The sequence below is a fragment of the Macrobrachium rosenbergii genome, chromosome 47 (assembly GCF_040412425.1).
Source record: "Macrobrachium rosenbergii isolate ZJJX-2024 chromosome 47, ASM4041242v1, whole genome shotgun sequence".
NCBI classification, from domain to species: Eukaryota; Metazoa; Arthropoda; class Malacostraca; order Decapoda; family Palaemonidae; genus Macrobrachium; species Macrobrachium rosenbergii.
The window spans coordinates 28973002-28998123 of NC_089787.1; the positions used below are offsets into that span (position 1 = coordinate 28973002).

The window sequence follows — 25122 nt, forward strand, 5'->3', positions numbered from 1 at the left end:
GTAGTTTGGGTCTTTCTTTTTATAAACAGAAGCATGGCTTTTTTCATCTTTATATATATATATATATATATATATATATATATATATATATATATATATATATATATATATATATATATATATATAAAACAAAATACTTAATCGAAAATAAACAGGGAATATTGAAGTTCGGCTGTTTTTTTTTTTTTTTCTGCTCAGGAGGTTCATCCACGATTTAACAGTTAATGCATGATTGTGTTTCAGTGATTGTAGTGTTGAAAGTTTTATGTTTTCTCTTAAGCGCCTTTGCTTCTTAGATGATGGCCTCAGAAGCCTACTATGGCCTTAACGAACGTTACTACTCATGATATGCTTTTATAAGTATAAAAAGGGCAGGAACTTTATACATACACAAGCTGACAGGTTATAATCATATTAACAATAAAGTCACGCAAAAACATATTGAGCTTTAACATTCCACAGTTTATTGTTGATGAAATGTTTTAATCAATAATAATTTTGATAAATTATCGTTATCACGTATTCTTGTAAGTTATGAGTTTTGATAAAAGTCACCACATTTTCCTGCGGAAGACTTAATAAATACAAATTAAAATGGAAGATGATTAATACTAGTTTAATTTGTGTAGAAGTTTCAGATAATTTTAGTTGGCGTAAATGTTTGAGATAAATTTTAAATTAATTTTTTAAGTGTGTGTGTGTGTAAAATAAGAGTTTTGTTTTGTATCAGGAGAGAATACATTTTTAGATGTATAGTAAACAAAGAAACCAGCAGGTGTGCGTTCGTTTACTTCGGTTCAGCTGCAGACCCCCTGGCCCCCGCCAACCCCATTCGCGAGCAGGTGGTACCCAGCCTGTTATGATCACCTTGACCTGTTGCTTCAACGTTCTCTTGAATATTTTTGTTGCTTCGCTCTTTTTCTCTCATTCCTTCGTCACATTACGTGACCTAATTACAGTACAGGTCCTTCGCAAGTGGTTTCATATTCCGATCGGAATTGTTTAATTTCATGTGTTGCAGATTATTGAAAAAAATGACACCCGTCTCGCAGTGAGTAGGATTCGAACCTACGCGGGAAGATCCCATCTGATTTCTAGTCAGACGCCTTAACCACTCGGCCATCACTGCACTGGAGAAGAGCAGGTGAAAGTACGCATTGTTGATTCCGTGCTATGCCAGCTTTCACTCGGCAGTATAACCAGGACCCACTCAGCCGAGCCTCAGCTGCTGTTCCCGGCTCGATTCCCGAATCGTTCGCAATGGAAATGGTAGCGTACCGTATCTCAGCTCACGGCTGTTTACAAATACGGATACGATCGTGACAGTTTAAGATATTAGAAAGCTGAGCAGCTACATTGATAACATTGTTAAGTGTTAAGAAAATTATAATCATACATGCAGTATATACAGTATATATGGAACGGTAGCGGTGGGTTTAGTTAACAGTATTGAATGATATTCATTGAAAGTCAGTTCTGAATAATATTCACTGCAAGTCAGTATGGAATAATATTCACTGCAAGTCAGTACTGAATAATATTTACTGCAAGTTAGTATTGAATAATATTCACTGCAAGTCAGTACTGAATAATATTCACAAGTCAATACTGAATAATTTTCACAAGTCAATACTGAGTAATATTCACAAGTCAGTACTGAATAATATTCACAAGTCAATACTGAATAATAGTCACCGCAAGTCAGTATTGAATGATATAACGCTGCAAGCTAGATGGGAATGAAAAATATAATACTGCGTGGAAAATAGTAATAATAGTAATAATGATAGTAAAAGTAATAGCTGGGGCAATAGATTAACAAATAGTAACAGCGGACAAAGAACCAACACAAATAATGAAAATACGGGATCATACACTACACAACGTGACGTAGGTGCGTTCTACAGCCCTCAACTCTCAACAGATCGAGTAACAAAGGGGATTAATAACAAAGTTGATCAATTTATAGTATAAACAAGTAAAAGCGCGCCGAAGTATTTTTCGAGTTTTCTGCACAGCTGCTACAGCGTATAATCAAGGCCACCAAAAATGGATCTATCTTTCGGTGGTCTCGGTACAACGCTGTATGAGCCGCGGCCCATGAAATTTGAACCATGGCCTGGTGGTGGCCTGTCCTGTAGCGTTGCCAGACGTACGATGGTCTAACTTTAACCTTAAATAAAACAAAAACTACTGAGGCTAGAGGGCTGCAATTTGGTATGCTTGATGATTGGAGGGTGAATGATCAGGATACCAATTTGCAGTCCTCTAGCCTCAGTAGTTTTTAAGATCTTAGGGCTGAGACAAAGCCGGCACAATAGTTTATAAGATTATATAATTAAAGGTTAATTTATACATCACTTTTTGAAGTTTAGGCCGTAGTTCCATTGGTGTAGGTGAAGTAGATTTCTCGAATGTGTTTTTAAGTGGGTTTGGCATTTCGTTTAGACGGTTCGTCAGGTAGGATCTTAAGTTTATAAATTATTACGTAATTGACCAAATATATATTATTTATATAGTTAACAGCATCGATGGGAGATACACTTAGATGTGTAGTTTCGTAATTAAAAAAAATGACTACCCATTTTTTAAACGAAATGTGGATAAAGACATATTTTTGAATATGGTAAATATTAACGCACATAAATACTGATTTTTAAATTAGTAGTTTCATGGGCAAATACTGATTTTTAAATCAATAGTATCGTGAGTATCACTGATTTTTAAATCAGCAGTTTCATAGGTAAATATTTATTTTTAAATTGGTGGTATCGTGCATGATACTGATTTTTGAACTCGGAAAACTTATAAGACGATGTCAGTATCAAAAAATAAATATTGTAAAATCAGTTCTTTTTTCCTGACCTGAGACCTGATATTAAACAGCTCTTTATCAGTTCTAAAATGCAAACAGACTCAGTCTCCATTATCTTTAAATTTTTAATTTAACAAGTTGGGAAAAAAATGCAGATTGTCGAATGAAATGGAGGGAGTTGCAGTGAACAGTAATCTCATTCTGTCCTTTACCCAAAGCATGCATCAGGAATAGGATATAAGTTATTCTTGTGTCTAGGAGCAATATCATATCTAAGCATTTCATTATTTATTGAGCCATCGTTCATGGATCATTGTTAAAATCCTTAAATTCCAACAGGCTGCATAATGAACATCAAAATAAATTTTTAAGTTGAGCAAGGCTTTTTTGCTTAAGTTTTTCTACTGTTCTCCGCATATGGCAAGCAAGCTTACTTATCCCCTGATATGATGTAAAATGTACAAGGTAATTTGTCAAGAATGTTTAAAAGTTCTTATGAAGACAGCAAAGCATGTATTAGAATGTGTAGATTGGTTTGATGTACAAGGCTTTGAGATAAAGTTTCTGATAAAGCGAGATTAGTATGGGCTATGGGGATGTTGATGCCATGTCCTGTCATTTTGGTGACTCCATACGATACAGAACGAGCAAGAATATTTATATTTTCTTTTCACGAATCTAACAGAAATGAAAGTTGTATTTTCATTTGCCAGGGGTGAAGTGGCTTATTTGCCCTTTAGGAAGCATTTCCTCCCAACAGGCAACAACTGGACTCTTCTGCATAGGGATGCACAATGGTATTCGTCAGTTATAATTACCCAATGTATGGTCGTTTCCCTTGAGAGAGAGCGAGAAAGAGGCTCATCCGACATTTGCAAGCATAAGAATCACAAACTATTGGACCCTTCCAAGGGCAGTAGTGTCCTGGTGATACTGCATATTACCACTGTGATAGAAGTCAATTTTTATTACCCTAATTGTTTGCAAGAGGAGAAAATGGAGGGTAATAATACGCAGTAGTAAAGTTACGATGGTAGCCTAAATGAAAACCTAGAAGATGACACAATGAAAATTGATGTACATCTTTGAAAAAATGGAGTAGTTAATGTTTATAGGTACTTGGGAGTGAATATAGCTGATATGGTAGAATGAGGAAGGAAGGCAGCAGATGTGTGCAGAAGATAAGGACGAGACTTGGAGTATCTATAGAAGCCAAGGTTGGAACGTATGAAGGGATGGTCGAGCCAGCACTCCCTAGTGTTAGTCAAGAGGAAAGGTTGAAGCTGTTTAAATGGATTATTTAGCACAGTGTGTGTGACATAATGAGAAGGTAAGAAATGGGAAGATATGTAGAAGTGTTAAATAGTGTATGTAAAAAGGATCAATTCAAGTGTTTTGAGATGGTTGTGTGTTATGGAGAGAATGGAAGACCATAAGTTGGCGAAGAGTGTATTTGGAATTGTTAGGAGGGAGGAGAGGAGTACATAGGTATTTGAAAGGAAGGGACATAATTTCCCGGAAGCACAAGAGTGCGTGCAAGATACAGGTGAGTGGTGCAGTATGTTTTGTGTAAGGAATTAGATGTGCTACAGATAAGCATTCTGCGAAGGTATAAAGCACCCAGTGGTTTTTAATGTTTCTGTATAGAGGCTACACCAATGACTCGTTAGTTAAGGTATGAATGTGGCAGAGACTGTTACCTTTTTTTTTCTTGTCATCGGAAACGGTCCATTGAAACAAACTGAACTTGCTTTATGCTTATGAAAGCGATCTTGAGTTTACCATCCCTTTTGTTCATATGCGTACACCAGACTAGCATTTAAGCCGTTTTAACAGTACATTTTCCTGTATTGATTTTGGTAATTTTTCGGAAGACTCCAGCCAGCCATTTCGGAAGACTCCAGCAAGCCATTTTTGCATGAAAAACCATTTTGAGTTTTTCATACAAAAATGGCTAGGAAATGATAGGGCACTAAAAGAACCTAAAAATACCAACCTAACGTAACCTAGGGGTGTTTACTGGTTACAATTTTGCCGTATTAGCTATGGAGGGGGGTGGGGAGCCGGTATTGCCTTACCTTATAAGTCGTAATTTGATTAATTATTTTTCCCTGTTATTAAACATTTGCGAAGATCATGTACTGAGATGAAATTTTTTCTTTGATGTGTTTTACCCAAGAAAAATATAAATTATAATGTGGGAGGTGGCTGGAGTCTTCCGAAAAATAACCTTGATTTTAACTAACATCTATGCTAAAATCGAAAGTAGAACCTAATTCAATTGATTTGTCAAGAAAATCCTCTTGTTCCTTCCATAATACATATTCTATCACTAGAGGAGAACTGGGAAATAGCTATTCCTGTGTACTGAATTAGGTTTTCTGTGGCATCGAGTGTACAAGAGAAAACGTATACTTAGGGGTGACTTTGCCGTAGCGAATGTGCTTCCAACCTTGTCGTAACAGCGTCTCTGTGTTGAGTTGACTGCTTGTTAATTATCTTGTATTCAGGTAGTATTTTCAACATTTTCACATGCGTTTGTATGCATTGCGGTCTCAAAGAAATAAAGATTTAACTATAATGGCGATCATAATTTGTTCAAGATAATTTCCTTAATACAGTACTAATTTTTTTTTTTTATCGTGCAGTGTATTCTTGTTTTAAAACATTTCGACTGTTACGGTCTCCAGAACGGAGAGAAATGAAAATCTTAGTAATTATTTTGCCACTATTCTCTTATTATGTTTATGCTAATCGATAATCACAGCAAGATTATCATAATAAGTAATATCGACGTTGATTGAAGAAATTAACGTTCTTGTTAGTGGATATGTATCATTTCTGTATTATCCTAGTTCGTCGTTAGTCCATGAATACATATCTGAGTCCTGACAAAGGATATATATATATATGTATATATATATATCGATAACTATAAAGTCCTATATATATTTATGTATATTATATAATATTACTATAACGCTATATATATGTTATGTATATAATTATATAACATATATATAAATATATATATATATATATATATATATATATATATATATATATATATTTTATATATATATATATATGTATATTATATATATATATATATATAGAGAGAGAGAGAGAGAGAGAGAGAGAGAGAGAGAGAGAGAGAGAGAGAGAGAGAGAGGGAGGCGGGAGAAGGATAGCCGGAGAGGTGTTGAATAATAACACCCACATTTTAGAACGCAGGAAGAAAAAGGAATTGCAGAGGTTATAGGTTAGGATAAGTAAGAAACGGTTAGCATAATTAAACTGTGTTGTTTTCATTTTAAAATTTTTATTATATATATATATATATATATATATATATATATATATATATATATATATATATATTTTTTATATTATAGATTTTTTTTTTACTTATACCAAGGGAAGTATTGATGTTCAAACACACACACACACACACACACACACACACACACATACATGCATACATACATACATACATACATACACACTTCAGCGAGAAGCCAAAGACGCTTATCGCACCGGAAAAGAATATCTTCACGGCTATCTTGAGTTTCCTCATTTTTTTTACATATTCACATGGAACTTTCTGTACTGAAGGTATATTTGTAGTCATACTTGTTCGTTTAGTATTAACTTGAAAAAAGATTTTGAAATTAAGAGTTTTTTTCAGGTTATCCACAAATAATGTTTTGTAGTCATTGGTGATAACCTCTGAACTCAGAGGTTACAATTTGTTGTTACAATTTTTTCTTCCTCCTATTAATGTTACTTGCAGTAGCAGATGTTGTAGAAGTAATTATTTGTAGATTGTTAGCCAGCTTTGTTGGGTTGTCCGTCCGCACTTTTTCTGTCCGTCCGCACTTTTTCTGTCCGCCCCCAGATCTTGAAAACTACTGAGGCTAGAGGGCTGCAAATTGGTGTGTTGATCATCCACCTTCCAATCATCAAACATACCAAATTGTAGCCCTGTAGCGTCAGTAGTTTTATATTTTATTGAGGGTAAAGTTAGCCATAATCGTGTTTCTGGCAACGCTATAGGATATGCCACCACCGGACTGTGGTTAAAGTTTAATGGGCCGCGGTTCATACAACATTGAGACCACCGATTATAGGCTATAGCGGTTGTACAGAAAACTCGATTGCGCCGAAGAAACCTCGGCACATTTTTTACTTGTTTTTTCTTCCTCCTATTATTATTTTCAGCAGTAGACGTAGTAGGAGAAATTATTATTATTTAGAGAATCAGTAATATCATTAGAATTAATTATTTTTATTATTATTTGTTGTAGAAGCTGGAGTAGTAACATTTGCTGTTGTAGCCTTGTCAGTAGTATTATTGTAAGTAATAGTTTGGATAAAAAAAAAAGTGCTGACGACTTAATTATGGCTAGAGCGTTCCTGGAATAGTAGTTGTCACATCTCATGGTCCTTTGAGGGTTAAGGTTCAGTAATAGAATTTAATCCTTAAAATGAATAACGATAAGGATTAACCAAATGGATTTCTGAAACATTTCCATTTTTTATTTTTGTTTTTGTTTCATGTAATATTTCGGCAAGGTATTTCATCAATGTTAACTCTTCTGTGTGAAGTACTTGATAATATTAATCTTAGTAGTTAGGAGGGCTTAATTGACTTATTGAACGAGTGAGCAAAAAAAAAAAAAAAAAGAGCTACAGTTAACAGTGATTAATGATTACATTCTGTTCTTAAAACAAACGTCGCTTCTCTGTAAAGGATCGTTGCTTGATTACTTCCTTTAGTATCAGTTTTAGTATCCAAAGAACAGTGGCCTTCGTCGTTTGAGGTATAATTGTGGTGTGAAAGAGCAAGGCCTCGAGCTATTTCTCTCTCTCTCTCTCTCTCTCTCTCTCTCTCTCTCTCTCTCTCTCTCTTCATGAATTGCGTGTGGCGACAGAGATTTTCCTTCATTTTATTTTCCTTTTTCTCAGTAAGGCTGAAGAAATCACCTGATTCAATTGATTCAATGCACTTCTCTCTCTCTCTCTCTCTCTCTCTCTCTCTCTCTCTCTCTCTCTCTCTCTCTCTCTCTCTCATGAATTGCATGTGGCGACGGAGATTTTCCTTCCTTTTATTTTCCTCTTTCTTGGTAAGGCTGAAGAAATCACCTGATTCAATTGATTCAATGCACTTTTCCTTTTTGAGAAGTGTTTAAGTTATTTAAAAAAAAGTTTTTTTATGGCGTAGAAAAACAATCTTTACGGCGTGGCTTCAGAGTAAAGCGAGACGTGCCATAAAAAAAACCATGACGCAGATTCGCATGCATAAAAAACTTTCCCATGCAACCATGCACACTGGTATTTTTTTTTTTTTTTACGCACTCACGATTGCATTGGAAAGGTTAGGAATTCTGCACATACCTGTAGGGTTTTGCTGTGTCGCGTGTGAATTCGGAATCTGCTTTGTACTTTGCTGTTTTTGGTTTATATGATGATATATAAAATTATATATGTTAGCAATGGGAAAGAAGCTTCTTTTTTAAATTATATAATTAATAAAACTGGGAATTGATCGTTATCTGATATATTTTAGCAGTGAGACAGAAAAGAAGTTTTTTTGAATTATATAATTTTTTTTTCATTATATAATTAATGAAACGCAGACTTAACCATTCTCTTAATATTTGATTACATAATAATGATAATTAAGGTCATTATTATTCACGCACTATTAGGGCCTTTCAGACGTACACCCACACATTCTCTGATTATGTAACCGACGAATAGCAATGATAATTAAGATAATTATTATTTAAGCAGGAATAGAGTCTTTCAGACCTACACCCACACATTTAGGACGCGTATATAATCAAGTTTATTTATATTTATACACAGCAGTATCCGTAAAACGTTCCCACGCACGTATATGAATACAGACTGCAATAAATGCGTCTCTACACCCACCCACACTGGGGGCCACATTCAAAAAGAACGGAGGAAGAGCGGCATGTGATGCCAGCGAGGAATGCAAGAGGTGTCAGCCTCCCACTTCATACAAAAACGGTCAAGGTCGCGTCGGGGCAGTTGCAGGATGCTTTATGTTTGTTGTTTGAATGATGGTATGTTGGTTACATATACTATATATATATACTCATATATTATATGTGTATGTGTGTATTCTGTATATTTTTGAAGAGAGAGAGAGAGAGAGAGAGAGAGAGAGAGAGAGAGAGAGAGAACAGTAGATTCGCCTTAGGCAGCTTAACCGTATAAAAGTTATGGTGAGTCCACACTACAGCAAAACATGTCACTAACACATTTGGGTAACTTACTACACACACGTCACATACAGGTTTTAATACAGGTTAACAACTTCTTGGTAGTCCTAACCAGTGCCTCATACTAATATTCAGCACTGGTCAAAGATTCGTTCTCTGCCCAAGGTAAGTTGACTTGTTTTCAACCTGTTTGTTTTATGTAGGCTATGAGGTGCTGACGTGTGATTGTGACATGTTTTAAATGCACCCTTATGCTGAGCATCATATGCCACACTAATCAGTATGGTGTATTTCAAAAGGGCACTTCTGCCCTAAAATGGAAGACTGCAGTATCTGCAAAAAAAATACAAAACTGAGAAAAATGGTATATACTGCATTTTTCCCTTGCCTTAATACTGTTTTTGCAGATACTGCAAATGGGACCTCCTAAATACTCGTGGAAACCATTGAAGAATCGTTTTGAAACTGCAATAACTTGTGTATTTTGTGTTTCACAAGCCCAATAAGTGACATATCTCAATTTCGAAAATTTTGCGGACGCTGAAGTTTTCCATTTTAGGGCAGACTTAACATTTACCTGAAAACCCCATTGCAGGGTGTCCGTAATGTAGGCTTAGGTGTTGTGTTTTGGTTTTAGCTCACCTAAACCTAAAATTTATTTAGCATGATTGTACATAAGGAGCTCTGAAAAAATATGTGTTTCGGTTCTCTTAATTAGTTTTTCCAGACTGAAATTTCATCCAAAAGCATTGAGTAGGTGTTCTAGTTTTTCCAGACTGAAATTTTATCCAAAAGCATTGAGTAGGTTTTCTAGTTTTTCCAGACTGAAATTTTATCCAGAAGCATTGAGTAGGTGTTCTAGTTTTTCCAGACTGAAATTTTATCCAGAAGCATTGAGTAGGTGTTCTAGTTTTTCCAGACTGAAATTTTATCCAAAAGCATTGAGTAGGTGTTCTAGTTTTCCAGACTGAAATTTTATCCAAAAGCATTGAGTAGGTGTTCTAGTTTTTCCAGACTGAAATTTTATCCAAAAAGCATTGAGTAGGTGTTCTAGTTTTTCCAGACTGAAATTTTATCCAAAAGCATTGAGTAGGTGTTCTAGTTTTTCCAGACTGAAATTTTATCCAAGAGCATTGAGTAGGTGTTCTAGTTTTTCCAGACTGAAATTTTATCCAAGAGCATTGAGTAGGTGTTCTAGTTTTTCCAGACTGAAATTTTATTCAAGAGGATTGAGTAGGTGTTCTAGTTTTTCCAGACTGAAATTTTATCCAAGAGCATTGAGTAGGTGTTCTAGTTTTTCCAGACTGAAATTTTATCCAAGAGCATTGAGTAGGTGTTCTAGTTTTTCCAGACTGAAATTTTATCCAAGAGCATTGAGTAGGTGTTCTAGTTTTTCCAGACTGAAATTTTATCCAAAAGCATTGAGTAGGTGTCCTTTTCATTATCACCAGCTGCGAAGGTTAGCGGCCCAAGCAACGTCATACCCATACTTAACCGTCGGCAGAAGGTTGCAATTGATTCGCCTCTAGAATTGAGATTCTCTCTCATTGTATTAGATTTGTTGGTCGATTTTTAAGCCTCCATGACATTCAGTCCTCATTTGGGTGTTTCGCTGGCGGTAGTAAACATTTCACGGTGACACCTTTTTGGAGATGAAGAGCCCCTTAATGAAAACCAAACTGTTTTGACGCCATTTTCTCGTTTCGGTCTAAAAAAGTAATGAAAGTTAATTTTTCTCTGAATGACGACTTCGAAAAACCGCATCAGTTCGCCTCGTAATACTAAAAGAAATATAACCTCGTCTGAGGTGAAAAGAGATAGTGAAGTATTTTTGAGGGAATTTTTTTTTCTTCTGCTGCCAAAAGTTGAAATTCTCTGCTTGCCTCAGCTTGTCGGATCTATACTCTTTCCTAGTTCTTCATTGGAGGGGTAGGTAGAGCACTCGGCTAGCACGCTGTTGGCCCAGCGCGCGTTCGACTCTCTTCGACCGGCCAATGAAGAATTAGGAGGAATTTATTTCTGGTGATAGAAACTCATTGCTCGTCATAATGTGGTTCGGATTCCACAATAAGCTGTAGGTCCCATTGCTAGGTAACCATTTATTGGTTCTTAGCAACGTAAAACAAGTCTAATCCTTCGGGCCAGCCCTAGGAGAGCTGTTAATCAGCTCAGTGGTCTGGTTAAACTAAAGTATATTTAACTTTTTTTCCACCCTCTCCTAACAATTGATTCATAGTGCAACTGCGAGGTTTTCCTCCTGTTACACCTTTCAAACCTTTTTACTGTCAATTTCCGTTTCAGTGCTGAATGACCTCATAGGTCCCAACACTTGGCCTTTGGCCAAAATTCTATATTCAGTTCTATAATTATCCACCAGTGTGGATTTCGTAATCATTTTTGTTATCCAATGTTGCTCCTGTACCCTGATATATCTCTTGGAAAGAAAGTGTATTGTCTTTTAAGTCCCTTAGGGAATTGTTATCAGTATCAGTGCTCGTCACACTGTTTGATATGAATGATATGTGGGTCGTTCATTGGTACAGCTAAGGTACTCGAAATCTTGTATTGACTACTAATTTACAAAATTAGTATTTTTTCCTCACGAGTTTCGTTCCTAATTATATATTCATGTCGAGATTAGGTTATCTAAAAGATTCTTAATTTCTTTTTATGTAACGTACTTTTTTATTTATATATGAATGTAGTTATTTTAAATGTATCCATTCACTAACTCGGAGTTTAATCGTTGACTTCCTTTTTTTTGTAATTAACAAAGCAGAGATTTACAATTTTTGATCCTGTATAAGTAATTGCATTTCCAGCTCGCAGTGACTTAGCCACTGTCTGCTTAAATTTATGCTTATCGTGACTAGTAGCCAAATAAGGTCGACGGGAACGAAAACCATTTTAGGATTGTCTGTGTTTTACTAATGGAACCGCACCTGAAAACAATTTGTTTTGACAGCTTCATGGTGGGTAATTTTTTTTTTTTTTTTTTTTTTTTTACAGGTTGCATTTTTTAATACTTGCTCATTCGGGATGAGAAATCTCCGTTGTTCTCTTAAGTTAAAATTGTTTTAAAGATATATGCGAACAAGACATTGTGGAGGAAATATGTCTTATTTAGTTTTTGCTATCGCTGGAAATTAATACCATGAAAATAGTGGACTGACAGCACCCAAGACTGATTATATTTTTCATATAGAGTGCATTTGAGTTTAAAAATATGTAAGGAAAAATAACATAGCAAATGAATATCGCACAAGTCACTGCTCTCATAGGCTGGAAACGTGTTAATTGTGAAATGTCTAAACGTTGCAAAATTTTAATTTTGTAAACGCATGCCCATACTGTATATATGTATGTATAAAAATTTATATTTTATTTCATAATAGAGGTTTAACGATGAAGAATTTTTAATGTCATTGTTTTACATACATCCCCTTCCTTTGGAAAATATATTTCATTGTTAAATTTTAATTCCAGCTCTGAAATATACCTACTTGAATGCACATCGCCTTACCTTCACTACTGGTTTGGCTAACGTCAATTTCTCAGGGGTTCAACGTATCGCTTATCTTCTTCAATTCTCTGCTTGCGGAATTTATATAAGAAAGCAGAACCGCTTTGCGGGTCAAAGCAACTCGTTGATGATGTGGAGCCGCTTTGGCAATCCTCCTCCTCCTCCTCCTCCTCCTCCTCCTCTTCCTCTTCCTCTCGTCCCGATAGTTCCTGATCACAGCTATTTTGTTTTTGAGGGAGTGTTGTTATCTCTTGTAACATTTTATCTCAGTGACGGGGTCAAAGAAGTTGCACTCGCAAGCTTGGGAAGGTGAAAGTCTATCTGAGTATCCTCTCGTCCTTCAAGTAACCTACAGCTTCTTTCCTCTTGATGCCTTTCCCTCCTGCTCCTCCTGCTCCTCCTCCTCCTCCTCCTCCTCCTCCCTCCTCCTCCTCCTGCCCTCCTGCCCTCCTCCTCCTCCTCCTCCTCCTCCTCCTCCTCCTCCTCCTCCTCCTCCTCCTCCTCCAACTTCTTAATGTGTTTTCACAGGTTACTGACAGGCCTTCAGATCTTTGGTTTGAAGACCTAGCTCCCTGAGGTTATTTGAATTATAATGTGGTGAGGATTTGATATGGGTATAATTGAATGTTGCCAAGTGAAGGAAGGAAGGTCTTGAAATACTTTTATGCCGTTTCTAAATGCAGTTATTTATTTATTTTATAGTTCACCATACTAACGGGAGGAATGTTTAGTAGTTTTCGTATGTTTAAAAATATTTTATTAATATATTTTCACACATCGCCAATTGTTTAACAGACAGAGACATATATATATATGTATATATATTTATATATAAATATATGTATATGTATGTATGTATATATGTATATTATATCTCTTTTCTCCTTAGAGGGGATGGCGCAAGATGTTACCCCTCCGGTTTTAAAGCGATGTTCACGAGGCTTTTCATGATGGTTCCCTATCCAAGTACCGACCAGACCCAGTGTGTCTCAGTTTCGCTGATCGAACGACAAGCCATACAGAGAACATTTTACATATGTATTGTTTTTTCTAAGCTCGATATATGTCATCAGGGCGATAATTATAACTTTCGTTTTTGTTTCACATAAAATTTTGGGGGAATGAATTCAAGTCTTGTGATTTATTTGATGGTGGAGTCATTTTGCTATGCCTTGTTTGAAGTCTACAATACTATACGTGTTATAATGTGATGGTGATCTTTCTATGCCTCTGTAGCTGAACCTGTGAAAAACATCTTTATAATGCTCTCTGGATTTTTTGTTCGTTGTCTTCATTATTATTATTATTGTTGGTCAAGGCAGTAAGTAATCATTCTTGTAATTTGTTAGTGCCGTGAAGTAACCAAGCCTGCGTAAATAATAATGAATAATAATGCTGATGATAATATTAATAATAGTGATAGTTGTTTAGATTGTTGCCTCTCAGTTTTGCTTATCCCTTTTCCTATTTCCAATTTGAGTGTTATTTATATGGATGTGCATCAAATAGATGTCATAATTATCATAGAAAGAAACCTATGTCCAATTGAAGTGTACGTTGCCCTGTTGTTACTTGTCATCTGTCAAAATATTTCAGTATTTGGGAGAGCAGAGCATCTTAACATAAGGTAAAATGTAAAATAATTTATTTTTTAATTATCGATTGAAGTCTACAGATTATTCTCATCCAACACGACACATCCTTTGAATATTCCGTAGATGGTCTTTACCTTGGCAGCCATTCATAGTAAGTTAAAAACACCTGGGAGTGACTGCTAAATAAAGCCCAAGGAAAGCCAGCTGTTAGGTAAACAGAGTGCAGTAACCAGTGGCTGGAAAAGATCCAATAGATAAAGCATCGAAAATGAAAGCTGAATAAAGTCAGAGTCCGCGTCTAGCCTCGTCTTATCCGGAAGGATTTGGGAAAAATCTTCAGGACCGCGGTTTCAGTCCTTATCGATCATTGCCTGCCAATTTGTTATCTGTATCTTCAATCAATTACCTCCGAGTGCCGCGCGTCAGGTCGAGCCAAGGTATAGAGGGGGAAGGGGGAATAGCCTGCCTGGATCCAGGCAGGACCCACCGAACAGATTGAGGATAATAGAAACTGGAATTGACGCACTCCGCGTGAGCGGTCAGAAGAAACTGGTGGCCGTGTGTATTGTGCGCGCAAGCGAGCCGTTCGTCTGGTTTGGTTCCCACCGCAGTCTTACATACCTGGCGTATGAACTTTCCAGTTTTTCATGCGAGTTTTTTTTCAGCGTTTTTTAAAGATAGTTCTCAGAGTTTTTTTTTTTTTTTGATAAGACAAGATGGAAGGATTAGTAACATTATTTATGTAAAATGGCTTCCAGTTCCTGTGGCTATCCTTGCCCGTGTTTACCAAGAGGAAGATGATTTTAATTCAAGGCTCACCAAAAAGAAAATCTTTTAAGTAAATGTATGCCGTAAGGAAAGACGTGTAAGTAAAAGGCCTGCTAAACGTTACGTAAAATCTATATAATACATATAGATTTATGTAAAGTCTATATATTATATAGATTTTACGCGAAGGAAATCCTTTACTGCAGGCATAATTTCTGTACATTTATGACGAAATAATATTGCTTTGTCCATAAAAATCCATATAATGTTTTATGACTTTTATGATGAATTATTTAAGATTTAAACTTATTTAGAAATGAATTACATTTATGACTAGTTTTCATAGTGCTGAAATTAATTATTTCTAAATCGGTAGTTTAATGTTTTCTAATAAATATTTTAAATATTAAATATATTTGTATGCCAAATTCCCTTCATGTTATCTCTACTCATTTAAATATCGACAGCTTTTATAACAAAGGGTTTTAATTGTGAAAATAATCATTTAGATATCCATGACTCATGATAAATTATTTTAACGTCGAAAGCACTACTCATTTTAACGTTTGATCGGCTTATCCCTACTGGGTTAATTCCGGTACCGGTTTCAGTCATTTTCCCGTTGAATATGATAATTGGATCTTTGACGCAACCATCGTCTACTTCTCTCTCTCTCTCTCTCTCTCTCTCTCTCTCTCTCTCTCTCTCTCTCTCTGTCACGTTAAGTGGTTTGTCTTGTCCCGTCGTCCTTGCATCTCCCACCGGAGGGGAGGTTATTCTAATCGGCCCGCATAATTTAACAGCGACTGCTGAATTTAACAGCGAGGTCTAGCTGTAGGAATTTAACAGCGGATTCTGGGAGTTCCTTAGACCTTGGTAACTGTTAGGCCTTTGTGCCCTGCTGTGACGTGGAATTTATCCTGTTAATCTTTTAAGGATAATGTGTTCGCATTTATTTCTTAGGTATTCAAATTTCTTTATAAATATACATTAATAAAACAAGATCGCATATTCCTTTGATGTTTGTATAATACAGTGTAAATAAGGATTAAGAAGAACGTGCCCAGGAAAGAAGTACTGGGAAGCAGAGGGTTAGAAGGCTCTGGTGTTGGAGAGGAGGGGTGGAGGAGGTGCGAGGAGGAGAGGCGTGGTAGGCGGTGTGAGTTGAACGCGCTCCATGAGCTGTAATGCTCGATGGAGATAATGGTAGTAGTATATTATAAAATGAATAATTGATTCATGTGATATTTTATATATATATATTTTTATTTTTAGTTTGTAATCCGTATTGTTCTTGACGCTGAGCGTATATGAAGAATAAATTGATATAATGAGAATTACAACACACGTAATAATTTTATGTGAAGAGATAAAAACGAAAAGGAAAACTAATTAGGAAAAAGGGATAAAGGTTGCGAGGAGAAGGAAGAGTTAATAAATAAGTTAACGGTATATGTGGACACAAACGAAGGACACAAACATTGGAGATATTAAGAGCTTTAGCAGATTTGTTCAGCTATTAGCAAAATTCAACTTTTACAACTTCAAGGCAAGAAACGAGGTATACAAGGAAATGAAATGCGTTGATTCCTCTGTGGCCGTAATGGCGTATCGCAAAGGCTTTTAGAGTACTCTCTCTCTCTCTCTCTCTCTCTCTCTCTCTCTCTCTCTCTCTCTCTCTCTCTCTCTATATTATTAGCAAAATTCAACTTTACAACTTCAAGGCAAGAAACGAGGTATACAAGGAAATGAAATGCGTTGATTCCTCTGTGGCCGTATGGCGTATCGCAAAGGCTTTTAGAGTACTCTCTCTCTCTCTCTCTCTCTCTCTCTCTCTCTCTCTCTCTCTCTCTCTATATTATTAGCAAAATTCAACTTTTACAACTTCAAGGCAAGAAACGAGGTATACAAGGAAATGAAATGCGTTGATTCCTCTGTGGCCGTAATGGCGTATCAAAGGCTTTTAGAGTACTCTCTCTCTCTCTCTCTCTCTCTCTCTCTCTCTCTCTCTCTCTCTCTCTCTCTCTCTCTATATTATTATAAAATTCAACTTTTACAACTTCAAGGCAAAAACATATACAAGGTAAAAGAACTTGATTCCTCTGTGGCTGTAAATGGCATCATCTATATATATAATTTTATGAACTACTAATATATATTTATATTATATAAATATAAACAATAAGTATATATATATATATATATATATATATATTCTCATAAACATATAAGGTAAAAGAACTTGGTTGTTTGCCACATCTATTAATTTTATGAACTATAATTCATTTGCGTATAAATATAAACAATAAGTACATAGAAAGCTAAGTCGATATATTATATAATATATATATATATATATATATATATATATATATATATATATATATATATATTTGTAATTATATTTGTAATTATATTGCAATATTCTCATTGATATACATACAGTATATATATATATATATATATATATATACACATACACACATAAGCAAAACCGTGTCTCACAACATCACACAAATCAGCATTTATGCCCAGAGAAAGAAGCACCAAATACAGATGAGCTCTGTGAAGGACGTAAAGTACCCTAAGTGTTTGCGTTTTAGGTTCCTGTTTGTGTGTACTGTACGGGAAAACAAGGTCATTAATTTTCCTGCTAATTTGTCTTGTTGTTGGAAGCGATTGTGCGTTTCTGTTTTGTTTGTTATGAGTATTCTTTGAAACCTAGTTTTGTTAAACTGGTGTTTTTTTTATAATCACATTCTTGGAGTTATTGTTATTATTATTATTATTATTATTATTATTATTATTATTATTATTATTATTATTGGTTTTGTTAAACAAAATGGCAGTTTGTACTAAAGAAGGTCTTTTTCCTATTATTATTATTATTATTATTATTATTATTATTATTATTATTATTATTATTATTATTATTATTATGAGAATTTGGCAGGTGTACGGCGGAACTGATAATTACTATAACGCTGTTGCTACCTCTCTTATTAATATTTTATTGTTATTATTATTTTGTTGATGATTTAAATGTCAGCGTTATTTTACGGAACTTTATATTAAATTCCATACTCAAGTTAACACTTATTCTATAGGGAATACGTGAATATTCAGAGGAAAATGAATGATCCTAAAACGTAAGCTAGTACTTTAGCACCCCTTCAAATATATAGTAGACAGGAAGTGTTTGCGAAATGACGTTTGTTACTTTAAAGATTTAGGTCTTCACGACCAAACGCTTTATAAAGCTCTCGTTTCAGTCGAAGTGCTACATTAAATGATACATATCTATAGCGAAGATCCTGCCAGATCCGTTTTACCCCTGTGGGCATCGTCCTTTTTTTTTTTTTTTTTTTTACCTCCCTTATAATCCTGTGACCTTGAAGGAAGAAGGGGCAGGAGCAGTCGCCACCCTTCGGGAGTCTGAGAGAGAGAGAGACCAGTACCACGCCTGTACCACACCCAGACGTCCCTCTGGGACCCTGGAAGAAGAAGAAGAAGAAGCCTTAGAATGCAATGGAATGCGTGTTCAACAACTGCGTCGATTTTAGTCATAAGGCGTTTATAGCAGGCGAGACGGTTCGAATAATATCTATGCAAATGGGATTGCTGTCGTAATATTGTAGCAGATTTGTGGACGAAGGAAATATAACTTTTTTTTTTTTTTTTTTTTTTTTTTTTTTTGAAGGTTGGGGAAAGAATTGTATATTTCTAGTGATGTTGCCATCCAATACTGCGGTTGATTTGAGGATAGGCATTTGCGACTGTAGAACAAGCTGTTCCTTTCGACTGCGACTGGGGGCGGAATATATTTATGCAAATGGGATTTCAGTCTTCTAGTTTAAAGTATTCGGGAACGCAGGAAAATGGTCTCAAAATATATAGTGTAAGGCCAAAGGTGATCATTTTTAGGGAGACTGAATACGGACTGGGACACCATACTACATTTTATCCACATAAGAGGGTGGAAAATGATAGGTGTTATAGTACTGGATAATTTTTTTTTTTTTTAGTATTCTGTATGTATGCACGTATGAGTTTCGTTCATGTGAAGCACATGCACGTTTAATGTCTTGTCATATAAATAACATTTTAAAGGCAATCTAGGTACAAAAGTATTACCTTGTTTTCTTCGTCCATACCGTTGACTACCCTTTTCCCTAACATGGAAGTTATTTTATAATTGCAAATGCATTTGTTTATGTACACCCTTGACTTCCTTTTTCCCCCCATCATGAAGTCATGATTGCAAATGTAGGTGTATATTTACACCTGTATTTGCTCAAGGGTCACCTTTTGACAAATGTCCCTAGGTCAAAGATTGGATCCACTATGTTTTTGTGAGGATCAGATCTAGTTTTTATTTCTGTCATCAAGAACGCTTGGACATTTTCCATCCAGTTTAAACAAAACAGAAACAAAAAATACTGGGAAAATCTTCAGTGGAACAAAAACGAATAATTCAAGGTGCTGATAATTTCAGTCCAGACTCAGTGTCTGGAATGGAAACTCCGACCTATTGGAGGTACGAGTTATAATGATCCCCCCGCCCCCGCCCCACTGGTTTCTTCATGGTATGATTATGTATCTGGAATCTTACCAAAAAACCAGTACTTCTTAGTTACACAATGTAAATCCGGATGGCTGTAATCGCTCCTCTGTAATGACAATGATAACCAGTGAGGGACTTTCCTAACCCTTTTAACCAGTCATGTGGAAGGTTTTGATGTGGATCAGATGAATGCCCAAAATATGACACAAAACACTGGAATGAACTAATGAACTACTTAACCTCAAGGTTGATGTTCGCCCACACATCCATAAAAGCATTTTTTATATGCATTACATTACCAGAGTAATAATTACGCTCAAGTATGGGAATTTACCTGTCCTGACTTACGCTTCCATAGCGCATCATGCATGTTATACAAGTGGTAGCAGTGGTATTATTTGTCTCTGATCGTCATATCATATTCCTGCATCGGAAATCGTTCAGACTTGACGAGGTTAGATTGGCAGGTTCCGAGTATTTGATTGCAGTTTTACGGCCGGTGGATTTATAAGAATGTTGTGTCTGTATTTTCACAGGCGGACTTGTATTGTGTAGTACAGTTGGAAGTCATTTTTTTACTGTTATGAATCGTAAATGGTGTAAATCCTTCCTGATAGTCATTCTCTTGGCTGTTCAAGTTTTTTTTTTTTTTTAAATCTCGCTTTACGTATGTTTGGTGTTGAAGAGCACAATAAAGCTTTTCATATCGCTTACAAGCCACAAATTTGAAGGTACATATTTTACCATAATTCTCATATTCTCACGTCTTTTGGGCCTCACTGTAACCCATTCCCTCTTGCAGCAAATTGCTCAGGCGAGTTGGAAATTTCAATAACGCCTGGTGTTTTGCGAGGAATGGGATAATCCTTACAACGGCCCCTCTTCTTTTGTCCAGGCTAGGGACGCATGAAGGGATAAACTCACATGACAGTAAGGAAAACACGGAGACAAATTATTACCTGTCCTAATTTCACTCTTCATTTTAATTACGAATTGTTGCTGGAGATAGAGAAATGTCAGGTGAAGTATGGATATAGGAGTTTCATCTTTTTCAGTTGCTTATGTTTTTTTCCTTATCTCAGATATTGCTTTATCCTTTGATAAATGATATCTGATTTGTGGATAATTATTCTTGCCTGTAATTGTTCCCTCGGCGAAATAGTATTCCGTCAGTGGATGTGCGATGCGCACTCCCGAAAATATTGCTGAGTGCTGTGTAAACAATCAGAGGGAGAGAAGGGTGGGGAGGGGGAGAAAATTAAAGCTACCGGAACAGCTATCATTTAATTATTCCTGCTGAAATGACGACAATGTAGGTGATAACCATCAGACATCCTCATGGTCTTACCTCTCTCTCTCTCTCTCTCTCTCTCTCTCTCTCTCTCTCTCTCTCTCTCTCTCTCTCTCTCGTTAGACATACAGAAAATTAAATTCACTTGGGTAGTTGTTACTGAATTAATCCAGCTGAAACGAAGAAACGCAGTTGATCACCAAGGGACGTCCTCATGGTTTTACCTCTCTCTCTCTCTCTCTCTCTCTCTCTCTCTCTCTCTCTCTCTCTCTCTCTCTGTCCTCATGGGATATATAGAAAATACGGTAACCGGAAAAGTTGTTCAGGTACTTCTGACCGCTTTTGGCGATAGCTAATCTTCGCGAGGTGTCGTAATACAAATGGGATGCCTGGTCCAGTTTCCTCTGTACGAGACCGAAGGGGATTCTTGTTTCCCCGGAAAAAAAAATTAAATGAATAAATGAATAAAAAATAAAAAAGTTCATGGATGTCTTGGGGAAACCTTGAAGCGATGCGTGGGAAATTGATTGATAGGTACTTTTTATTTTCTTTTCTTATCTAGCTATTTCTGGTTTGTTTCTGTGTACAATAAGTCGAGTTAGTTATTTGATTTTGTTTATGGCTCTGGGAAGATCAGATCAGTTTTCTTTATGGTTGTAATTCTCTCTCTCTCTCTCTCTCTCTCTCTCTCTCTCTCTCTCTCTCTCTCTCTCTCTCTCTCTCTCTCTCTCTGTTTTGTGCTTTGATGGCTGTAATACCAAGCATTTGTTATTTTCTCTGCGCTATAAAAAAAGTATTTAGAAATTATGTTGGAAAATGCCTTTTTCGTATTTAAAGTTTGATTCTTTGGGTAGACGAATATTGTTTATACATCAAAATCTTTGGTTTTATTTTTATGAGAATATTCTGTAAACATTTTTTCGAATTTTCTTGTGAATATTATGTATACATTTATATTTTCGTTTTAATTTTCACGTGAATCCCGACGTGCCTTGAAACGCATTTCCTAATCTAAACCAATCAGGAAGAAATGAATTAGTTGAAAGAAGAAAAAGTTTCAAATGTTACCTTTACGTTTAATCCTGATTTAAAGTTCATTGTTCAGGATATTTCTGCAAAGTAGATCCAGTTCGACTTCCAAGTCAGTTACAAGGTTGCATTGTCGTGTCAATCTTCAGAAGTTCAAGTTTTGTTTTCGTCCATGACATTTCTCAATTAGTTGTAACTTACTGAACAAGGGTACAACGGAATGTCCGACCAACCCATTGAGGTTGATTGATATATGACTGCCAAAACTGGCGTCGCAACACCTAGGTTGTTGAGGCCGTAACCCATTGAGAGTAAAGTATATGAATAAAGGTAATCAGTTCGCAGTAGAAGTAGCAGTGGTAGTATTCATATAAAACAGCAGATTGCTTGCAAAATTGACATTAATATTGCGCAGATTGCACGGAAGCATTGGGGGAACAAACGAAGAGAATGGCATTGTCAATATGATAGGGACTATTTCATTCTTGATAGGTATTTTTTTCTCACATATTGCGTCGTCGTTTTGTGTTATGCTGTGGCCTAAATTATTATTATTATCTGGAAGCAAGTGGTGTGAATGACATTCTGAAGGCTTCTGGCTTCCGCTGCTTGCGTTTGCCATTCTTTGTTTAGTTTGGGGTTTCCCAAAAATTACTTTTTTTTATTCTCTTTCGTTGGTGTTATGTCGTTGGGTTATTATTAGCCTGATAAGCTTCGCTTAGATTTCTCGATTAAGGGATAAAATTTAGTGGATTTTTGGGCATAAGGTAAATGTGTTGACGTATCAGGTTATTGATATTTTGGTAAAGGGTGGAAAGTTAATTGTATATTTATATATATAACGAAATTTTAGCTCTTCATTTTTCCATGTTCAAGGAACCACATGCTGCAGGTATTTTTTATCATTTTATCGATTTTCACTTATTTATGAATATTATTCTTATGTAAAAGTAACCGTAAGGTCCTTAAAATCACTATGAAACACCTGTATATTAGATTTGTCCATACGAATGTTTTCGCCTTAACGCGAATGAAAAAACGAAGTTGTAAAAAGTGACCAGTAAATTCTAATATATTATATATATATATACCTTGTTTATGTTTCACACACGGCCAATAAAAAAGCATTTTACCTTCTCGCATGGCCGGTTTTGTATTTTACATTTTATCCGCCAATTTTAAGATCCAGTACTACGCATGCGACCGTGAAGCGTGACACTTATAACGGCTCTCGTAATGACAGCAAAATTGGAGTTCGTATTCCCAAGCAGGATTTACGAGTAAGGTTTGTTTCCCTGGGGAATCCCCCTCTTGAGTTTGTTTGGTTCTTCGTGTTTAGCATTGTTTTGGTTTGGACGCATTAAATCCATGTTACATGATTTATTTTCTATATAATTTATTCTCTTTTTTAATTTGAGTGACGAAGCCGAGGTGGGCTTTTTTTCGGGATTCCCGGTTATTTAAGACATTACGAACGAGTTGTTATTTTGTTTTTTTTTATTGAGTTAGGAGGTCTCAGGTACACAAATTATAACTTTGGTTGGGTCCCAGTTTTGTTTATCGTATATATTCTTCTTTGATAGGTTTTTCGATAAAAACTTCATAAATGAGATTAGGTGAAATCCCTTTGATTATGTGGTGTTAGTAATAATTGTTATAATTTCTCTTTTAATTATGCGGTGTCAGTAATAATGATTTTAATTTCTCGATTAGGTTGGTGTTTATAGCTGACAGTGTTAAGTTATGGATTGTGAATACAGATCATGTTATACACTGAAGTGATATTGTAATGACTGATTGATATAAAATATTTTACGCAACAATGCCTCTCCAGCAAGTGAATTGTTGAATAATATGTCATCTTTGACAATGGATAATTTTTTAGTACTTTTTTTATCAATGACAGTTATAGTCTGATGTAACTGGATATATTTTTTATGCGTTGCAATCACCTGATATATGTGCATATATATATATATATATATATATATATATATATATATATATATATATGTATATATATATATATATATATATATATATATATATATAGATAGATACATACATATGATAGATAGATAGATAGATTATAAATAATTTTTACATGTAAAAATACTTTAACTACATACATTTTGTATGTTGTAATGTAAATGAATCTGATATAACTGCATACATTTTGTATGTTGCAATCATCAGATATTTTATATATTGACTATAAAAGTAAGTACTTGATAGAATATATTTTAGTTATAAGGCAAATGAGTAATTGGTTCCTGTCAGAATTTGCCAACTTTATTAGCAAACAGTCAGTTGTCTTTCCATCCATCGCAATTGTTAATTTATTTGAGCTGCTCTCAATCCCTGTATGAGTTTCATTACAATAAGGAAATGAATAAGCCACCAGTAATTCCCTCAAGGTCTCGTCTAACAAGGAAAGGCACAAAAAAAGTTATCCATCACAGGGATCCCTCCTGGAGAACGCTAATGTTAGCGGTGAAATTGCTATCAACTGCTAATTTTAGCTTAGAAATGACTATAGCGGCCATAAATTCTAACCTTCGTCCTTGACAGAGACGCTGACGATGCTATTTCCCTCTCCTACAGGAGCTGGCGGTGTCACGGAGTAACGCAAGGGGTGACTGTTCCACCCGCGAAGGTACGTTTTATTTAGTCTGTAATTGTCGGTTTTTGAAGCGATACGGTAATTTTATTTTTTTTTCATTTAGTTTTATGTGTGTGTTTTTTCTAAATGTAAGAATGCTTTGTTCTTGGGAGCCTATTTTTTGTCGGAAATTTGATCATTAAATTTTTTTTTTGTAGTTTTCTTTCTTTTGGCTGTGTTTATCACACCAGCTAAAAGTGCTATTGGTTATTCTGAATCAGCCGTTGTTCATTTACACCTTTTGTTGTGGTGTGTCAATATTTTTTCTTAGGGTGTATATTAGTTTTTTTTATTTTGTCTTTGCCAAGGAATTCCTGTCGGCTTTTGCTGTTAAAAATGACTGTTAGGACTGGCGGGATAGGTGTGGTTCGTTTGTCACCGTTATTATCACGTACGTGCTATATTTTTATGTTTTTTTCTCGGGACACACAAACACACACACACACACACACACACACACACATATATATATATATATATATATATATATATATATATATATATATATATATATATATAAATGTGACAGAAACCTATTCTCGTATTTGTTAATAGAACCTCACGTTGCAAGTTCTCTTAGTATTAATATATTGAGACTGATGCCATACTTTCATGCGGCCG

At 35.5% G+C, this 25122-nt stretch overlaps 1 protein-coding gene and 1 non-coding gene across 2 annotated transcripts in view; one reads left to right on the forward strand and one right to left on the reverse strand.

The window, feature by feature from the left end:
* Nucleotides 1–1047: 1047 nt before the first annotated feature.
* Nucleotides 1048–1129, reverse strand: TRNAS-AGA (transfer RNA serine (anticodon AGA)). The gene has a single exon. It is a non-coding gene; the product is annotated as a tRNA-Ser (tRNA).
* Nucleotides 1130–4057: 2928 nt separating this feature from the next.
* Nucleotides 4058–25122, forward strand: part of LOC136830711 (terminal nucleotidyltransferase 5C) — an 826400-nt gene continuing 805335 nt past the window's right edge. Inside the window, exons 1-2 of the mRNA XM_067090497.1 lie at nucleotides 4058–4145; nucleotides 24444–24495. The gene's annotated coding sequence lies outside the window, so the exon portion shown is untranslated. The remainder of the gene's footprint in view (nucleotides 4146–24443; nucleotides 24496–25122) is intronic.